This window comes from Herpailurus yagouaroundi, unplaced genomic scaffold (assembly GCF_014898765.1).
Source record: "Herpailurus yagouaroundi ecotype Mexico unplaced genomic scaffold, PumYag 419, whole genome shotgun sequence".
NCBI classification, from domain to species: domain Eukaryota; kingdom Metazoa; phylum Chordata; class Mammalia; order Carnivora; family Felidae; genus Herpailurus; species Herpailurus yagouaroundi.
The window spans coordinates 198,588-219,526 of NW_024412636.1; the positions used below are offsets into that span (position 1 = coordinate 198,588).

The 20,939-nt window shown below is 43.7% G+C and overlaps 1 long non-coding RNA gene across 1 annotated transcript in view; it reads left to right on the forward strand.

Annotated features, from left to right (window-relative positions):
• Positions 1-6,088, forward strand: part of LOC121022534 (uncharacterized) — a 16,993-nt gene extending 10,905 nt beyond the window's left edge. Inside the window, exon 3 of the long non-coding RNA XR_005786988.1 lies at positions 5,281-6,088. This is a non-coding gene — a long non-coding RNA (uncharacterized LOC121022534). The remainder of the gene's footprint in view (positions 1-5,280) is intronic.
• Positions 6,089-20,939: the final 14,851 nt, after the last annotated feature.

Genomic DNA, 20,939 nt, shown 5'->3' on the forward strand with positions numbered 1-20,939 from the left:
TAGTCAGAAGGCCCCCAGAACAAGTCTGTCTTTACTTAAACAGCTAAAATACACATGCATGATGTGGTGGAGTGCACACAAATTACACTTGTGTGAATAAAGCAGGAACACACTTCATGTGCAAGGACTTGGCTCCGGCACCCCCCTGGAGGATGTTTATGGTACAGTTTGTGAAGGACCTTTGACTCAGGAACCCCCAGGAAGTTCAGCCATAGGGGTGATTTTGTTGTCTCTTGCAAAAAATGTCATCCGGGACCTACTATCCATATGCATTGTGCTTTGCTTGGAAGAGACTTGACCAAGACTTGGTGCATTAGGGAAGGAAGGGTAGGGAGCTGGATTGCCCAAGAGACAGATTGAACATGTATTTGCAGCCCAGCCAAACGGGCACCAAGAGGAAAGAGAGAGGGAGAATCCTCGAAATAATTAAATCTTTAATATTTACCACCCAAAAAACACTCAAAATAGCCAGTCAAGGGAAATAAAATTAGAACATTGCTGGTTTACATTGTCTTGTTTTTTATTTTGCTTCAGAATTAGGCAAGCAAGCAAAACCTTTTGGTAAATGTGCAAGCTCCATAGCCACTCAGGCTGGGTTCCAGTTCTAGTCCCACCAGAAGTGCCATAGGCATTTAAACATGACCAATTCTTTCCTATTTTAAAAAGGAAAAAAGGATAAAACCCTCCTGACTACTACCATCTTCCCTTTATCTCACCCTGTCTGGAAAGAACATAGACAAGCCATAAAAATTTTACAGACCACGACTTAAAAAGTTGTCCTTATTCTTCTTTGCCTTCAGGCTTGCTGCTGCCCAGCCCCGCCCACCCCACCCCCACCCTTCGAGTGAGTAGAGTCTGCTCTGCCCCAGGTCCCCACCTTTGTTATGTGATGACTGCGGGAGCTTTTGTTTCAGTTCTCTTGCTCAACCTTTCAGCTGCTTTGGAAACCAGACTCCCTTCTTGGAACTCACAGAACGAAATGGTATATTACTTATTTCTTGCTACGTAAAAATCACCCCAAAACTCAGCTGCCGAAAACAACACACGTTTAGTAAGATACCACCTCATGTGCTTTGGGGTGGCCACTATAGAAAAAACAAACAAACAAAAAACCCAAAACAAACAATCCCCCAGAAAAACCAGTGTTGGCACAGATGTGGAGGAATTGAAACGCTTAGGTACTGCTAGCTGGAATATAAAATGGTGCCATTGCTGTAGAAAACAGTATGGTGATTCCTCAAAAAAATTAGACAGAATTAGGGGCGCCTGGGTGGCGCAGTCGGTTAAGCGTCCGACTTCAGCCAGGTCACGATCTCGCGGTCCGTGAGTTCGAGACCCGCATCAGGCTCTGGGCTGATGGCTCGGAGCCTGGAGCCTGTTTCCGATTCTGTGTCTCCCTCTCTCTCTGCCCCTCCCCCATTCATGCTCTGTCTCTCTCTGTCCCAAAAATAAATAAAAAACATTGAAAAAAAAATTAAAAAAAAAATTAAACAGAATTACCATATGATCCAGTAATTCTACTTCTGGGGATATATTCGAAAGAACAGAATATAGGATCTAAAAGAGATATTTGTACACAATGTTTATTGCAGCACTAGTCATAATAGCCAAAAGGTGGAAGCAATCCAAGTATCCATTGATGGATGAATGGGTAGACAAAACGTGGTCTGTACGTACAATGGAATATGATTAAGCCTAAAAGAGGAAAGAAATGCTGACACATGCTGCAGCAGGGATGAACCTTGAGGACATTATGCTAAGTGAAGTAAGCCAGTCACAAAAAGACAAATGCTGTATGATTCCTCTTCCATAAGTCATCTAAAGTAGTCAAAATTATCATAAGGACAGAAGGTAGAATGGTGGTTACCAGGGTCTGAGATGAAGGAGAAATGACGTTGTTCCGTGGATATAGAGCTTCAGTTTACAAAACGAAGAATTTCTAGAGATCTGTCATACAACAATGTGAATATAGCCAATGCTACTGAACTGTACGCTTAAAAATGGTTAAGATGAAAAAAAAAATAAAAATAAAAGTGGTTAAGATGATAAAGTCTATGTTACGTGGTTTTATCACAATTATACATATATATCTTTATTATCTCATACTTTATATATATATATACATATGTATATATGTATATTTTATATTATCTCACACTTTAAACATGTATAACATATACATATACTATACATATACCTTTACACCTTAATAAAGGTGTATGTATAATAGATATATATATAAAGATATATATCATATATATATACACACACACACATTCATAGGGAGGAGATTAGACAAGGGCATGAGCGCCAGCAGGCAAGGATCCCTGGGGACTATCTTAGAAATCTTGGGGCGCCTGGGTGGCTCAGTCGGTTTAGCATCCAACTTCGGCTCAGGTCATGATCTCACAGTTTGTGAGTTTGAGCCCTGCGTAGGGCCCTGTGCTGACAGCTTAGAGCCTGGAGCCAGCTTCAGATTCTGTGTCTCCTTCTCTCTGTGCACCTCCTCTGATCACACTCTGTCTCTCTCTCTCTCTCAAAAACAAACATTAAAAAATTTTTTTAAGAATTAAAAACAAAAAAATAAATCTCATAGGCAGAGAAGGCATGTCCAATTAGAAATATGTTCCCTCCCATTTTTCAAGAAATGCTTGACTGTCTTAGTCTATATTTTGTTTTCCTACTTTCAGTAGAAACATACATTTAAGATATCCTCTCCTTTCAGGGTGCCTGGCTGGCTCAGTCAGTAGGGCATGAGCTCTCGATCTTGTAGTTGTAGGTTTAAACCCAACGTTGGGTGTAGAGATTACTTAAAAATAAAATCTTAAAATAAAAAAGAAAACCTCTCCTTTCTTTTAACTCTACTAGAAGAAAAGCAGTAATGCAGTTGAGATGGTGTCATAGGCTGAATGTTTGTGTCCCCCCCCAAATTCATATATGGGAACCTTAATCCCAAATGTGATGGTATTAAGAGGTTTAGATGAGGTCATGAGGCTGGGAGCCTCATGATGGGATTAGTGCCCTATAGGAAGAGGAAGAAAGATCTCTCCGTGGATAAGAACCAAGGAAATGCCACGTGAGCACCCAGCAAGAAGGTGTGGCTATTTGCAGGCCAGGAAGCAGGCTTCCACTAGGAACTGAATCCATCAGCACCTTCATCTTAGACTTCTCAGCCTCCAGAACTGTGAGAAATAAATGTCTACAGTGTAAGCCACCCAGTCTATGATATTTTGTTATAGCAGCTCAGGCTGACTAGGACAGAGGGTGAATGACACCTGCCAGGCCTCACACCTCAGCTAATAAGGACAGCCATTTATGACTTATGGCACCTGGCTCTTGGCATACAGGAATTCAGGCCCAGAATGGCCCATATTCCATTTTTTTCCCCAGGGAAACTAGAATAGAGATTTCAAAAGAAATACTCTTATTTTGGGGCCATCTGGGTGGCTCAGTCGGGTTAGGTGTCTGACTCTTGATTTTAGCTCAGGTCATGATCTCATGTGAGATTGAGCTCAGCTCTGGGCTGACAGTGGAGCCTGCTTGGGATTCTCTCTCTCTCTCTCTCTCTCTCTCTCTCTCTCTCTCTCTCTCTCTCTCTCCCCCTCTCTCCGCCCCTCCCACCCCTCAAAAGTAAATAAGTAAACTTAAAAAAAAGTTTAAGGGGCGCCTGGGCGGTTCAGTTGGTTAAGCATCCAACTCTTCATTTCAGCTCAGGTCATGATCTCCTGTTTTGTTAGTTCCAGCCCTGCATGTGGCTCTATGCAGACAGCATGGAGCCTGCTTGGGATTCTCCTTCTCTCCCTCTCTCTGTGCCCCTCCCCTGCTCACACTCTCTCTCTGTCTCTAAAAATAAATAAAAATAAACCTTTTTTTAAAAGCATTGGAAAAAAAAAAGAAATACATAGTTGAAATTTTAGCAACTAATTCAAAATGTTTTAAAATATTGTGCAGGCCAAGAGGACAGACCAAAAAAAACATATACGCTCCAGCCCAATGATGCCTGTAGATACCACATTGCACCCCCTTCTCTTTTTCCCTGGCTTCTGTGGGGGAGGGGTCACACTGCCCTGGTTTCCCACTTAATTTTTCAGCTGCTGTTTTGCTAGGTGCTTTCTTCTCACAACATCAGACATTGACGTTGCTTAAGGCTCTGCCCTACGTCTTCTCAAGCGAGAACTCAACATACTTCCGTGGGTTATCTCAGTTACCCCCAGACTCCATTTACTACTTATGTGGCGACCACTCCTAAATCCACATCTTCCACCCAAAACTGAGCTCCAGAACCAGGGCAACATAATAAGTGTCTTCTCAGTGCCACATTCCCTAATCCAGTCCATCCCCCTGTCTCCAGCCTAACCCATTGGCTGCCCCTTCTTCTTGGTTCCTCACCTGGTCAATGGCACCACCCCAGTTGCCTAACCCAGGAACCATCCTGACGTCTTCTTTCCCCTCATTTGTCACATCCAATCCATCTACATTCTTCCCTGTCTCTTCGGCAAATACATGCAGAGTTCCTTCTTATGGACCAGGCTGTGCGCTTGGCTTTGGGGATCAGCAGCAAACAGGACAGGAAAGATCTCTGCTTTCTCAAAGCCCACACTCTAGCTGAGGCAATAGTTTAAAACTTACTTCTTCAGCTTGAGAATTAACGTAAAATAGGACTTAACTGGCACATAGTAAGTATGCTCAACAAATGCTCATTGTTAGAGAAAGTTCTGGGCTGGGCTGAGGTGGAAGAGGTGGAGAGAGAGAATGGGACCTACATAGGAATGTTTCAGAAGCAGAATCGACATGGTCTGCTGTGGGTGGGTGAGGCAAAGGAAAGGGAGCAATCAGAGAGGATGTCCATGTCTGGCTTTCATTTTCCAATATTTTTGGAAAGGGGATTGTCTAGCACACCACCAGTGTAGGGGAGGGGTGGAAAACAAGGCTCCCAGCAGAGAGCTCCAGTAGACTATTTCCTGCATGGTCACTTGAATCCACCCTGTCCCTCCCTCTCCCCTATCACCCCGTAGTCCTGGCCGCCTGCCTGTCTCCCTGACTTCTGCAGTAGCTTCCATCCTGTTTCACTGGTGTCCAGCCCTCCTTCACTGTGCAGCTCAGGAGGCCTCGTCCACACAAACTTTCTCTAGTCACTCACTCCCTGGCAAGCAAATAATTGCTTCATGTAAGAGTTCAATAGGTGTCTGTTAACTTATAGGTTTATAAGCTATTGGAGCCCAAAGGGGCCTTAACACCATCTACTTCAAATATTCAGTCAAGTAGTCTTTCTGCTTCCAGATTTCTCCTCCACTGCTCTGTCCTTATGAGGGGCAGTGTGGCATCGTGACAGAGGTAGGCCTTTGGAATCAAGTAGAACCTGCATTCAGTTCTGGTAAGTTACTTAAATTCTGGGGACTCTAGACATTTTCTTTGTGAAAAAAAGAATTTCCTTTGTAATTGGTATGTTAGGCCCCCAGGACCGCCCTCAGGTTCACGATTTGCTAGAAAGACTCACGCACCTCAGAAAAGCTGTTACACTTGTGGTTACAGTTTATTACAGCAAAAGAGTAATGCTTAAAATTGGCAAAGGAAAAAAGTGCATCAGGCAGAGTCCAGCAGAGACCAGATGTGTGGTTCTAGTTGTCCTCACCCAGGGGAGTCCTACAGACAGAGCTTGACTCTCCCAGGGATGATGTATGACAGTGCACACAAATGTTGCTAACCATCTGAGCCTTGGTGTCCAGGGTTTTTACTGAGGGTCAGTTGTATAGGCGTGGAGCACCGGCATGACCGGCCACAGGTATGTAGTCTTCGCTACCACTCCCCCACCCCAGTCAGTCAGACTAAAATAGCGTGGCCAAGGCCCCAGACAAATGAAAACAGGCATTCATCCCAAGTCACATTGTTAGCATAAGCTATCTGGTGTGACCCAAGGCCCTGAGTATAGAAAGACATCTTATCAGGCAGGATATTCCAAGGGTTTATAGGTTATCTCCCAGAGCCAACCAAAGGCCAGTCCTTTCTTTGGACTGTGCAGAGTTTGAGGACTCCAGTCCTGCTGATTTAATCCTTTACTGCATAGTTAGTTTAAAAAATTACCGTGCAAGGGGCACCTGGGTAGCTCAGTCGGTTGAGCATCCAATTTTGGCTCAGGTCATGATCTCGCAGTTTGTGGGTTTGAGCCCTGCCTCAGGCTCTGTGCTGACAGCTGAGAGCCTGGAGCCTGCTTCAGATTCTGTGTCTTCCACTCTTTCTGCCCCTCTCCTGCTCGTGCTCTGTCTCTCTTTCTTGCTCAAAAATCAACAAACATTAAAAAAATAATAATAAAAAATACTATGTGTATCAGCCAGACTCCAGGCAGGAAAATCGAAACCACTGTAGTTATTTAAAACAGAATCGAAATGCCTGGATGGCGCAGTTAAGCATCCGGCTTTGGCTCAGGTCACGATCTCGCAGTTCATTAGTTCAAGCCCCACATCGGGCTCTGTGCTGACAGCTCAGAGCCCGGGGCCTGCTGTAGATTCTGTGTGTTCCTCTCTCTCTGCCCCTCTGCTGCTCGCGCTCTGTCTCTCTCTGTCTCTGTCTCTCTCTCTCTCAAAAATAAACATTAAAAAAATAAAAAAATTAATAAAACAGAATTTAGTAGAAGGTGTTGGTTACATAGGTGATGGAGGAGGTGAGAAGCTAGGCAGGAGACAATGAGGGACCCCGGAAATCGGCAGCAACAACAGGAAGCCTCTCCTGCCCCTAGGACTAGAGGTGATACCAGAGCCCAAAGGGTGGGGTCATCTGTGGGAACTGATGGGTGGGGACATCTGGGGGACGCTGGGACCACAGAGGGAGGGGCTATCCTGTAGGGAGCCAGAACTATAGAGGAAGAATCAGCTCCTATCCCACCCCCAAGCAGTGGGAGGTAGGGAGATACACCCTGGCTTCTCCCTTCCTCCCATCTGTTAATCTCCCACTTGCATCTCCTATTGGCTGAACCCAGCCATGAGCTTACTGATAAGGGAGCTTGGGAAATGTAGTTTTCACAAGGGTGGGGGCTTTCCAGGAGATGATTCAGACACCTTACTTAGGGCCTGTTGTATTATGACACCACCTACGTAGCCTGCCCGAGAACTGCCCTGCAAGGAGATATCACTGCTCCATTATACGGATGAGGACATTTAGGGACTCAGATGAAGAAAAATAGTCTGTGGGGGGGTAGAGAGGGAGCAATTGGAGTGGGAGAAAGGAGGCAGGACTGCAGGCTTTATCCCATCATCAATGCACACAAAGTTTTTCCAAAAACCTTCCAAGTCAGGAAGTATCCCCTGTAGCCAGAGCTGACAGAGGTGGGAAGAGTGAGGTATTAGTTCAACACCTTCTTTTTAATTTTTTTTTCTTAACGTTTATTTATTTTTGAGACAGAGAGAGACAGAGCATGAATAGGGAAGGGTCAGAGAGAGAGGGAGACACAGAATCTGAAACAGGCTCCAGGCTCTGAGCTGTCAGCAAAGAGCACGACGCCGGGCTGGAACTCATAGACCACGAGATCGTGACCTGAGCTGAAGTCAGACGCTCAACTGACTGGGCCACTCAGGCACCCCAGCACCTTCTTTATTAATTTAACCCAGTAAGGAATTTCCTTCCTCAGTCAAATTGCCTGACCCGGGTCTCCCCAGTGAAGACCTGGGTTCATGCACAGCAGAAATTGTTTGCACTGAATCTCTTCTGTCTTTCTTGTTCTCTCTCACGGCTGCAAAGATGACTCGTGGCTACAGGTTTTGTTTCTCCTCTCAAAGACTTACTCGCTTCTGTTGGTTCCTGTCACTCTCACGCTGCCGATAGGTGAGCTCGGCCTGGGGCTTGCTAGTACACAGGCAGCTGATTACACAGGCTCAGAATCCAGAGGCCAAGGAGCTCCCGCAAATGGTTTGAAACAAACCCTTGAATGATGCCAGCTTCACACGTTTGTCCAGGTCTCAGGATCAGAAAGCCCTCTCGTGCACATCCCCCACATTTGGCTCAGCACGCTGGCCGACTTTCCTGTGCTCCCGGATGAGACGTGGAGATAAAAACCTTATCTCCTTCCTCCAAGCCCTTTGTTCGAAGATAATGGCTAATTATAGTTAATTTTCTCAGGTGAGACAATGGTTTGGTGCTTATGTAGAACAATCGGACTTACCTCCAAATCTTTGAGGAAAACACATGTACACGTGTGCACACACACAGTGAATATGCAACTTATTTTTTTTTAATGTTTGTTTTATTTTTGAGAGAGACAGAATATGAGCGGGGGGAAGGGCAGAGAGAGAGGGAGACACAGAATCTGGAGCAGGCTCCCGGCTCCAAGCTGTCAGCACAGAGCCCCCACGTGGGGCTCGAACTCACAAACCGTGAGATCACAACCTGAGCTGAAGTCAGATGCTCGAAAGACTGAGCCACCCAGGTGCCCCTGAATATGGCAACGTATTAATTGTTGGATCTTTTAACTCTTCTGTATATTTGACCTTTTTGTAATACAAATTTTAGCGGCAAAATAATCCCTACTTCCTCTCCTTCAAAAATTTTTTTACATATTTATTTGTAACTGTAAAGTTAATTATTTTTTTACTCTCAGATAACCAATCATCATTTCTTAACCGACTGAGCCACCCAGGTGCCCCAACCAATCACTTCTAATCTCCTTGAGTTGAATTGTGTCCTCACTTTGAATTTATTTAATTGCATCCAAGAGGGCAAAAAAAGAGGAAAAAGAAATATTTAGACTTAGGTTTAGGGGCAGTATAGAGTAGGATTTGGTTTGGTGGTTTTTGTTTTGTTTTTTTAAACTTTTTTCTTAAGTTTATTTATTTATTTTGAGAGAGAGAGAAAGAGAGAGAATGACCAGGGGAAGGGCAAAGAGAGAGGGGAACAGAGGATCCGAAGCGGGCTCTGTGCTGACAACAGAGAACCTGATGTGGGGCTTGAACTCACAAACTATGAGATCACAACCTGAGCTAAATTCGGATGCTTAACTGACTGAGCCACCCAGGTGCCCCCTGGTTTGGCTTGGCTTGGCTTGGCTTGTGTTGTCTTGATTTGGTTTGGGTTTTAAAGACATGAATGGCTTCAGGGTTAGGTAGACCTGCCCCATTCTCTCTCTCCCTCTCTCTCTCTCTCTCTTTCAAAGAATAACCAGTGCTGTGGAAACGGGGAAGATAGGATGGGTGTGTGTCTACTGGGGGCCTAGGGAGGGGAAGATGTGGCCCCCAAACCTCAGGAGTCAGAGAGAGAGGAGAGAGTGGCTTGATGTCAGTGCTTCATGAGCTGTAAAATGACCCTATTACACTTGATGGCCTTGAAGATCATATGAGCAAGGGACTACAATCACCTTGCCAACTTCCCTGCTTTAAGACAGCAGCCTGAACACTTGATGCTCAGCTTGAAAGCTGCTCCCTAGGTGGGTAGAGTCTTCCCCCAAGTCTCCGGTGGCAGAGTTAGCCATGCCCTCTCTGGGCCCCCACAGACCTTTCTTTGGCCTCTGTGGACACTGGTGTTCAACCTCCTGCACTTGGGCTGCTGTGCTGGGAGTTGACCTCAGGGAACAGCCGTGTGAAGTGTTTGGGAAGTGAATCTTCACTACCTCTTTGTGCACCTTCTGCATCACTGGCACACACACATACACACATACACAACTGTCTGCACGCAGGTGGCACAGAGACTAGCGTGTAGAGGGGCTCAACAAATCTCTGAATGAAGACTCTTGGATTGACTTAACTTGTGCAAGATGCCCGGCAAAGTGGGAAAAACAAAGATAATTATATTGCATCCCTTTGCCTCGGGCTCACAGTCTAGTAGAGGAAGGGTGTAGACGCATACACAACCACTTGTAATGAGAGAGACACTGGTGTTTCAGCTACCTGTTGCTGTGTCACAAGCCATGCCAAACTTATAAAAAATAATGATTTGTTATTTCTCAGGGTTCTGCTATCTGGGCTGGATTCAGCTAGGTGGCCCTACCTGGTATGTGCTGGGGAGGAATGTCCCAGGGGACTTCTTCACTCACATTTCCAGCACTTCAACAGGAACGGCTGGAATCGTGGGGGCTGGCTGGGCTCATCTGTCTCCATGTGGTCTCTTCATTAAGGTAACTCTTTACAAGGTAACTCAGGACCTCGAGACAGTGTCCCAAGAGGACAAACAAGCATTGAAGGACTTATCAAGCCTCTGCTTACATCACACTTGCTAACATCCTATTGGAGAAAGCAAGTCTCATGACCATGCCTGGAGTTGATATGTGAGGGACTACAAAAGAGCATGGATATTGGATGCTGTGTTCCATTGGAGTCCACCAATGTACCAATCTAGCACGACTGAAATTAGCACTGCATACAGGAGTAAATATACTGCCATGGCTCGCCCAGGAGGAAGCTATCATTCTGCTATGAAGATATCATAGAGCCTTTCACTCATTCATTCGTGTAACAAGCATTTCTTGCGTGTGGGGGTGCCGGGGATTCAGTATGGACAAGACAGATGTGCTCTTGCCTCTGGGAGGTATCAAATAACAAGTACACATGCACATGAGACCATCTCAGGTGATGGTAAGTGCTAAGAAGAAAGTAAAACTGTATAATAGGGTAAAAAGTGAGTAGAGGTTGAGGGACGGCTACTTTAGCTAAAGAGGTCAGGAGAGCCCTTCCTTGGAGGGGTAGCTGCTCGGAGACCTCAATGATGAGAGGAAGCTGGCCATGTGGAGATCTGAGGAAGAATGTTCTGGGAAGAGGAAGCAAGGGCGAAGGAAGGAGGCAGGAATACACCTTGACTAAAACTCGACGTATTTTAGGGACACAAAGAGGTGCCAGAGTGGCTAGCGTGTAAGAAGAGATTGGAGACAATGGGAGCTAAGGTCCAAGGAAGCACGCAGGTGCCCTGCTAGACCTTTGGAGGCAGCCTTGAAGTATTTATTGAATGTCAGGAGCCGTGACCCATAATTCCTTGCCTACAAGCATGGCCTTGAGCATTTCCAGAACCTTTCTGAGAAGCTTGCTAGATGGGGCAACTGCCCAAAGGGGAGGGGCTCAGAAGGAAGTTAAAATAGATCACATTTGAGGCCTAACGTCCCTGTCCTGGAAGTTGGGGAGGCAACACAAAGACCCCCACCACTGTCATCTACGATGCAAACAGATATGCTGTCTTGACATAGATTCAAGACACAGGGCCCCTGTTACCCATTTCTAATTATAACCAACATTTGTTTTCACATACATCATCCAATGTAATCCTCACATCCAGCAGGGAGAGGCAGTCTAAGGAAGCAAACATTTGAGCAACCTTGGTGCTAAAGCCCTGTGCTAGGCACCAACCTATGTATTATCTCAGTTATTCTTCCCCACAAGCCTGTGAAGGTTTTATTACTGTCTCCATCTTGCTGTGGAGGACTTAGGTTCAGAGTCAACACAAGGAATGGCAGAACTGCAATTCCAACGTGAGTCCTTTGATTTCCTGCCATAGGTTTGTCTACTCCCTGCAACTCTTGCTGTCTCATAGCAGGGCCTGGCATGGGCAGGTGGCCAGGTTGCGCATTCTCCAAGAGCCTCATCTCTATATAAGGATGTGCATGAGTCAGAGACACCCTGGCAGGATTTAAAGAAGACACTTACCATATTACCTTGAATTTGTCTTCCTTTATCAAATCAGGACACCGGGAGTACACTATGAGTAGATAGATAGATAGATAGATAGATAGATAGATAGATAATTCATATATGTGTAAAAAATTCCCTGTTTATTTACTGTATTTTTTCAAATGAAGAATTGGATCTGTTGCTTTAATTTTAGATGTTTTGTGCCTGAAAAAGTGGCTAGAGATTAAAGAAACAAATACTGTGGGGCGCCTGGGTGGATCAGTTCGTTAAGTGTCCAACTTCGGCTCAGGTCATGATCTCACTGTCCGTGAGTTCAAGCCCTGAGTTGGGCTCTGTGCTGACCTCTCCGAGCTTGGAGTCTGCTTCAGATTCTGTGTCCCCACCCTCCCTCTCTTTGCCTCACCCCGCTCACACTGTGTCTCGCTCTGTCTCTCAAAAATAATTACATGTGAAAAAAAATTAAAAAGAAGAAACAAATATTGAACATATAATTTGAAAAGATAACTAATATACTACTTAAAAACAAACTTATCCCATGTCTTCACTTTCAAAAATACCTGTACGTTCCAAAAAAGAAATATATGTATCTCCAGACATTCATACAAAACTCTGTAGTTATCTTTAGCACTATTATAAATGCAATGCTTCTGTGTTGAAAGTGTTAAAGTGACATTTAAATATACCACAATTTTTAAACCTGATTTGATATTTCTTCATATTGGAAAAGCAAATGAGAAGTGGCCCAAGCCTCTCCCAACCCCTTAAGGGGCACTCTGCTCCAGCTAATTTGAACCATATCAAATGTAGGATTACTTTGTGTTTTAAGTTGCAGGAAAAAGTGACCTGCTTGGAGTAGTTCAGTTTGCATCCCATGTTCAGATATGGCAAAAACACTTGCTGGTCAATCACATGCCCTCACTTGGCAGAGACTGACAAGGGAATCCTCTGCCTCTCTCTCTCTCTTTCTCTCACCAGCCGTTTCAGATCCTCACCACTGTGTCCCTTACACAGGCTGTCACATGTCCTAGTGACAACCTCTGGCCTGGGGTTGTGGCTGTAACTGAGCATGAGCCCGCGTCCTAAATACCTCTCACTGTGGCCAAGCCTGATTACAATTCTTTCTGGATATAGTCTCTGATTTGCTTTCCAAAGGTCAGCAGCTTGAGTTAATGTGTCCCAAGGATGACCCAATCAGCTTGTATTTAAGAAAGACCTTTTCTAACTTGAAAAAGAAGATTGTGCGGTGCCTGGGTGGCAACGTCCGTTGAGCCTCTGACTTCAGCTCAGCCATGATCTCATGGTTCATGAGTTCGAGCCCCACGTTGGGCTCACTGCTGTCAGTGCAGAGCCCACTTGAGATCCTCTGTCGCCCTCTCTCTCTCTGCCCTTCCCCCACTTGCTCTTGTGCACACTCTGTCTCAGAAATAAATATTAAAAAGAAAAAATCAGATTGAGCTTCTGGGTCTTGGGGAAGCACACATTAAGTCTTTTTCCTCTATTCTTGATTTGTATTTTTTTGCAATGTAATAATATAGGCAATAAAAATTGGAAAGCCCTCAACAATCTCCACATTTTTCCTGTCCAGCCCTTATCCAAATAGGGGCATATTGTGACAAAGCCGTAGTTGTATCACTGTACAAATTTGTGTTCTAACGTCATGAATTCCAAAAATGAAGAACTTAGCTATCTAGAGGGGAGGGGTTACTTTTTATTCTAAGATGGTGTAATATTACGTAAAGTTTGGGGAAATTGAAAAAAATTTATTCACAAGCCTGCCATCTTTACTAAACAATTTTAATTTTTACATTTCTATCTATACTTGGTTCACTGCGTCCATATTTTGCATATTTTACATAATGAAACTATTCTGGTTATTGCCCACAAGCATTCACAGGTTTAAAAAAAAGAATGCATATGTCTACACTCTACAAAACTCTAAAAACCTGTTTGAGTTCTCCTTACCAGCCCTTATCCACATGCATATTTCATTTTTACAGTTGTAATCAAAGCATGAATTTAATTTAATGTTTTAATTATGTTATTATATATTCCAAGATATTTACAGTTTTCTTACAGTCTTTGTCATTCTTTTTTTAAATTTTTTTTAATGTTTATTTTTGAGAGAGAGAGAGAGAGAGAGAGAGAGAGAGAGAGAGAGAGAAAGCGTGAGCGGGGGAGGGGCAGAGAGAGAGGGAGACAGAATCCGAAGCAGGCTCCAGCCTCTGAGCTGTCAGCACAGAGCCTGATGCGGGACTCAAACACACAAACGGGGAGGTCGTGACCTGAGCCAAAGTCAGACGCCCAATGGACTGAGCCACCCCGGTGCCCCTTTGTCATTCTTAAGTTTTCTTTAAGAATTAAAAGAATTAGGGGCACCTGGGTGGCCCAGTTGGCCTGACTTCACCTCAGGTCATGCTTTCATGGTTCATGGGTTTGAGCCGCACATCGGGCTCCGTGCTGACAGCTCAGAACCTGGGTCTGCTTCCGATTCTGTTTCTCCCCCTCTCTCTGCCCCTCCCCACCGCCGCTCACACTCTGTCTCTCTCTCTCTCTCAAAAATAAAAATAAACAAATAATTTAAAAAAAAAGACTTTGAAAGAATTACAAAGGCAATTCATACTCATTTATTACAAGGAAAATAATACAGAATTTTGTGAAAAATTATGTCTGCTCCACACCCTACTCTAATTTCATCCCCCGAAGTAATAAATACTAACAGCCTGAAGTGCTCAATGCATATTTTTCTATCTTTCAGGTATAAACAATATATACAATATATACTTCTTTTTTTTAACAGAATATGATATTATGCACATTTCTTGACAAATCAGTTTTTTTTTTTTAAATCATGGCATGCCTGTTTCTCCAGATCAATAGATACCAATTTAACTTACTCTTTTATTTACTTTTATTATTTTTTCTCTTTTTTTAAGTTTATTTATTTATTTTGAGAGAGAGAGAGAGCATGTGCACAAGTGGGGGGAGGACAGAGAGAGACAGAGAGAGAGAATCCCAAATAGGGTCTGCACTGTCAGCCCAGAGCCCGATGGGGGGCTCAAACTCACAAACCGTGAAATCATGACCTGAGCCGAAGTCAGACGCTTAACTGACTGAGCCACTCAGGTGCTCCTGTTTATTTTTAAAGATTTAGTTTGTAAGTAATTTCTACACCCAATGTGGGGCTCGAGTCCACAACCCCGAGGTCAAGAGTTGCATGCTTCACCAAGTGAGCCAGCCAGGTGCCCTTCCAATTTAACTTATTCTTTTAAATGGGTTCATAATATTCTACAGGAAGGACCTACCTTAATGTATTCAGCTATTTTCCTAATGGTAAATATTCCTATCATTTCCAGTTTTTTGCCTCTAAAAACAGTGCTGTAATAAAACACCATTTACATATATTCTTCCATATGTATTCTTCCGTACTTTTATTTCTGCTGGCCTGATTTTCTGAAATGGGATTTACAAGATCAACAAACACATATATTTGTATTCTTAACTTTGAAACAGGCATTGGGGTGCCTGGCTAGCTCAGAAGAGCATGCAACTCTTGACCTCGGGGTTGTGAGTTCCAGACACACATTGGGTGTTAAAGGTTACTTAAATAAATGAAACTTAAAAAAAAAATCACAAGAAACCAACTCTATTGAGATATAATGTACATACAGTACAATGCTCCCATTTTAAGTGTCTCATTCAATGAGTTTTGACAAATGTATTCAACAAGGTAACTACCGACACAATCCAGGTACGAAACTTTCCATCACCCCACAGGGCCCCTTCTGCCCCTTCACTGAAGAGCCCTGCTCCCACTGCCCATATAGGTTTCAGTCTCCTGGGATTCCATATAAATGACATCATCAATGCATGGACACTTACGTCTAGCTTTTTTTACTTGGCACTCACAGTGCTTTTGAGATTCGTCCATCGTGTTCATATCAGTAGTTCCTCCTTTTTTGCTGCTGAGTAGAATTAAAAAAATTTTTTTTAATGTTTTATTTATTTTTGAGAGAGGGAGAGAGTATGAGCGGGGAAAGGGCAGAGAGAGAGGGAGGCACAGAATCTGAAGCAGGCTCCAAGCTGACAGCACAGAGCCCAATGTGGGGCTCGAACCCACAAACCGTGAGATCATGACCTGAGCGGAAGTCGATGCTTAACCGATGGATCCACCCAGGCGCCCCATTGCTGAGTAGAATTTTGAGAATACCTCATTATTTTCAAAAAAAAAAAAAGGTTATCGTAGGTCACGCTTCTACCAGCAATAAGCAAGAATGTCTTTTTCCCTAATTTTTACAAGGACTGGATGTTCTCATGCTTTCTGGGTTTTGCCAGTCTCACAAAGGAATGTGAGTACCTCATTGTTGCCTGAATTTGCATTGCCCTAACTGTAGAGCTCGTGTTTTGGGATTTCTTCTTATAAATTGTCCGTATGTATCATTTACCCATTTTTCTTTTGGATTTTAATTTTACTAAGTAAACTTACTGTTTACTAAGGATGTCAACCTTTGTTGTACATATTACAGGTTTTTCCCCGCTGTGTTCATTGTCCTCTGACTTTTCAATAGTGTTTTTTGTGGTAAAACTTAAAATATTTTAAGTAGCCAAATATGAGTATCTTTGTTTTTATAGCTTCGGGATTCCCTGATGAGCATAATGCATATATGCTTTTGTGTTCTCTTTCTTCACTTAAGATGTAAGTATTTCTCATTTGTTACAGCCCTCACAATTATAATTGTTGGTGGCTGCATAATATCCCAGCCAGAGATGATCCATAAATTAATTAAACTTATTCTTCTCTTGGATACATAAGTTGTTTTGATTTTTCATTTTTTAATTTATTTTTTTAAGTAATCTCTACACCTAACGTGGAGCTCGAACTCACAACCCCAAGATCAAGAATTGCATGCTCTTCTGACTGAGTCAGTGAGGCACCCCAGTTTTTCAGTTTTTATTGAAACATCTTTGTGCTCATGCCCTTTTCTACTTATTCAATTAATTAGTTTCAATAATTTCTCAGGAATAACCCTAGGTTTTGAATATGCCATGTAAATTTATTTATTTTTTAATGCTTATTTATTTTGAGAGAGAGAGAGAAAGAGAGCATGAGCTGGAGAGGGGCAGAGAGAGAGAGGGAAAGAGAGAGAATCCCCAAGCAGGATCCTTGCTGTCAGCACAGAGCCCGACGTGGGGCTCAATCTCATGAACTGAACCATGAGATCATGACCTGAGCTGAAATCAAGATTTGGAGGCTCAATCGACTGAGTCACCCAGGCACCCAGGTAGAGGCAGAGGGAGAGGGAGAGAATTTTAAGCAGCCTCCACACCCAGCACAGAGCCCTACTGGGGCTTGATTTTAAAACTGTAATATTGTGAGCTGAGCAGAAATCAAGAGTCTGACACTTAACTGACTGAGCCACCCAGGTGCCCCTTATCATGTAATTTTAAAAATATATCAGTAATCTCAAGAAAAGCCAGCACAACATCATTAATGCTTTCATTAAGTTTTTTGTAATGTTTATTTTTGAGGGAGAGAGAGAGACAGAGTGTGAGTGGGGGAGGGGCAGTGGGGGAGGACATGGGGCTCGAACCCAAGAGCCCGGAGATTATGAACTGAGCTGAAGTCAGACCCTCAACCGACTGAGCCACCCAGGTGCCCCAATCATTGATGATTTCATAGTTGAGTGTAAAACAGGGCTAATAAGAGACTTACAGGTTCAAGGGACGACACATCAACCCCAAAAGTGCCTGGAGCTCGCTGCTGTCTGGTTTGTGGTGGAAAAGAAAGAGACACTTAATGCTACTTGCTCTAGGCTTTCCCAGATCTCATTTGACTGTACTATCTCTCCCACCCCCATCTCCTTTTTACCGCCGAGTAAACAAGCTCAGAGCCAAGTGGGCACAGCCAGGATTGGATCGCAACCCTGAATCTGACTCCAAAGCCTGGTCTTCACGCTCTATCTGTGAATAAAGTAACATTTGTACAGCACAGAGCCCATCACGGTTTACAAAAGCCCTTTTACATCTTTTTACACTAGGACTCCCTTTCTGCTTTTCTCAGCCCAGTGAATGCCTTCTCTTTCTCGGGATGGTCTTGCCATTCACTACACTGTATTTTAGTCTGTCATTTATGTCAGTCTCCCTGAGCCAACCTGGCTCCTCTGCCCACTTGGGGTCTTTCAGAAGGGCAGCAAGTACCTTCGCAGGCTGAGCATGGTCAGGGGTCCACGTGGTGGGATCCTTGTGAGGGGAGGGTGGAGCTGCTAAGGTTGGCTGGGGCTGGGTCGCCAAGAACCTTGCTTGCCACGCAGGAGACTGGACTTCATCCTATGGTTAGCATGGAGCCAATAGAGGGGCTTAAATTGTGTGCAGGCTGATGACAGAGTCAGGGTCCAGCAGAGACAGCTGGGACAAAAGTCAAGGAAAAATTTGGATTCCAGAGAGAAATTGTACTTTGAAACAATAAGTCTTGGCCGCTGTAGTGTCTGCTGCTATTCAAGAACACCCTGGGTTGATTTCCCCCTTCAGAACTTGACAAGCCAGACAGGTGGGGCGTGGGCATTGGGGTGGATATGACAAAGCAAAATAAGTGACTAAGGGTATATGCAGGCTCTGGGGCTGGTGTGCCTGAGTTCAAATCCTGATGAGTGAGTGTCCTCACTATGCCCTCTCTAGGCAGCCATTGTTTTCAGCTTTAAGGTGAGAGTACCTATCTCATTGTGTTGTCAGGGAGAGTAAGAGTTAAGGGACGTAAAATGCTTTGCACACAATAAGCATTCAATAAATGTGAACTGTTAATGGCTGTAAGAACATAACAGGTTAGCCCAGAGAAACAGGTTAGCACTCACACAGGCCTGGAACAGCCATAAGACTTTGTGAAAGTGGCTTAGGGGGTGAGTCTGCCAGGAAGCACACCCCAAAGGCACAAGACACAAGAGAATCTAGAGTCTTCCTTGTTGGTGATGGTGGAGGAGTGGAGTGGAGGAAAATGGGTTTCCAAGTGCATTCTGTAAACTCATGGCTTAAAATCTGGTCTCATTCTTTCCCCTTATGTCTGGCACAGGATCAGCTCCCAATACTTAAATGAATGAAATGCTTCCAAAATATTTTTTTTTTAATTTTCAAAATTTCGTGTAAATTACTTTTATTAAAAAACACTCATAGCAAAACATTTCACCCATTCATCAGAGAAACTTCAGAAGACAGACGTTGTCAAAGCTGCTTAATGAATCAAGTTTGCCTGGCTTTGATAGAATGAAGAGGAAGCTTAGGCAGTCTTTTAAAATTACTTACATTTATTATAAAATTTTTAAACATAACAGAAGATTGTCCAATATAAAAGTATGTAATCTACCCCAGCTCCCTGTTAGGCAACAGCACAACCAGGCGAGTTTCTTAACTTATAGGTGGATGTCACGTTAGGGACACCCTCTCCTCACAGCTGCTAGACACTTGCTCACTGTGGGTGGGATCCAGGACAAAGGCTTCCCCATCAGAGGGGGGGCCAGAGCTTTCAGCCAGAGACTCACTCCACCTTCAAGAGTTGGAAGGTGGGAGAACAACATGCCAACCTGCTGCAGTGCAACACATGACAAGTCCTGCCAGCTCAGGTTTTTGAACTTTGGAGTGGGGAGTGGATTTCTGAGATTGATTTCCCAGGGGAATCATTGCCCATTGCCTCCTACAGTGTGATCTGCTGGGCTACGTGCAAATGAGCAAACCCTAGCATGTTGTTTCCAGGTACGACTGGTGCACATTTGCCTCTCCTGTAGGTCTTATGAATATGCAAATAGGCAACCCCAATATGTCAATACCAGTATGATGTGTTTACCCTCCCTAGGATAGGGCAGGCCACATGTGTTGGTAATTGATAAGATACTGTGCCCAGAACTAGGACTTTGAGTCATAGGCACACCCACTCAACATATATAAACAAAAATGAAGAAAATTGTAATTTCTCATAAGCCCACCAGTGATAACATTTTGTTGAGGTTATGTGTGTGTTGTATATGTTGCTATGTTTTATATATCTGTGTAGACACATTTTGAAAAAATGAAAACAAAAACTACAGCAATAAAAATGAAATAATACTATACATACAGTTGCATACCTTATTTTTCACTTAAATTAATGGATGTGGGTCTGGGCTTGCCACTTACTAACTAGGTGGTCTTGAACAAGTTACTTAACCCCCATGCTTCAGTGCTCTCGGCTATAAAATTAAAAAATACTAGTATTTTATCATAGGGAGTTATATTGTGAGGATTGAATAAGATAATACATGTGGAATACTTAATTAGGGCCCAGCGTATGTTAGTTACTATTATTAACTGATTAAATACTCTTCTCCAATATTTAAAAATTTTTTTTTCAACGTTTATTTATTTTTGGGACAGAGAGAGACAGAGCATGAACGGGGGAGGGGCAGAGAGAGAGGGAGACACAGAATCGGAAACAGGCTCCAGGTTCTGAGCCATCAGCCCAGAGCCTGACGCGGGGCTCGAACTCACGGACCGCAAGATCCTGACCTGGCTGAAGTCGGACGCTTAACCGACTGCGCCACCCAGGCGCCCCTCTTCTCCAATATTTAAAAAAATTTTATTTTTATTAGTTTTTTTAATGTTTATTTATTTTTCAGAGAGAGACGGAGACAGAATGCGAGTGGGGAAGGGGCAGAGAGAGAGGGAGACACAGAATCCGAAGCAGGCTCCAGGTTCCGAGCTGTCAGCACAGAGCCCGACATGGGGCTCGAACTCACAAGCTGTGAGATCATGACTTGAGCCGAAGTGGGACGCTCAACTGACTGAGCCACCTAGGTGCCCCTAAAAAAATTTTTTTAATGTTTATTTATTTTTGAGGGACCGAGAGAGACATGGCATGAGTGGGGGAGGGGTAGAGAGAGAGAGGGAGACACAGAATCTGAAGCAGGCTCCAGGTTCTAAGCTGTCAGCACAGAGCCCGATTTCGGGCTCGAACTTATGAGCTGTGACATGACCTGAGCCGAAGTCGGACACTCAACTGACTGAACCACTCAGGCACCCCTCCAATATTTTAAATGACTATATAGCATTGATACACTGACATACGTTAAATAAATATATATTTGTAGAATATAAATATATTTACATGTTATTTATATTACCTATTATATATACATATGATATATATCTGGCACATATATTGATATACTGGTGTATGTATACTGGCACATGTTTATTTATACATATGCTATCATATAATATATATGTATATATAACCAATTCCTGGGGCACCTGGGTGGCTCAGTCAGTTAAGCATCTGACTCTTGGTTTTGGCTCAGGTCATTATCTCACTGTTTGGGGGTT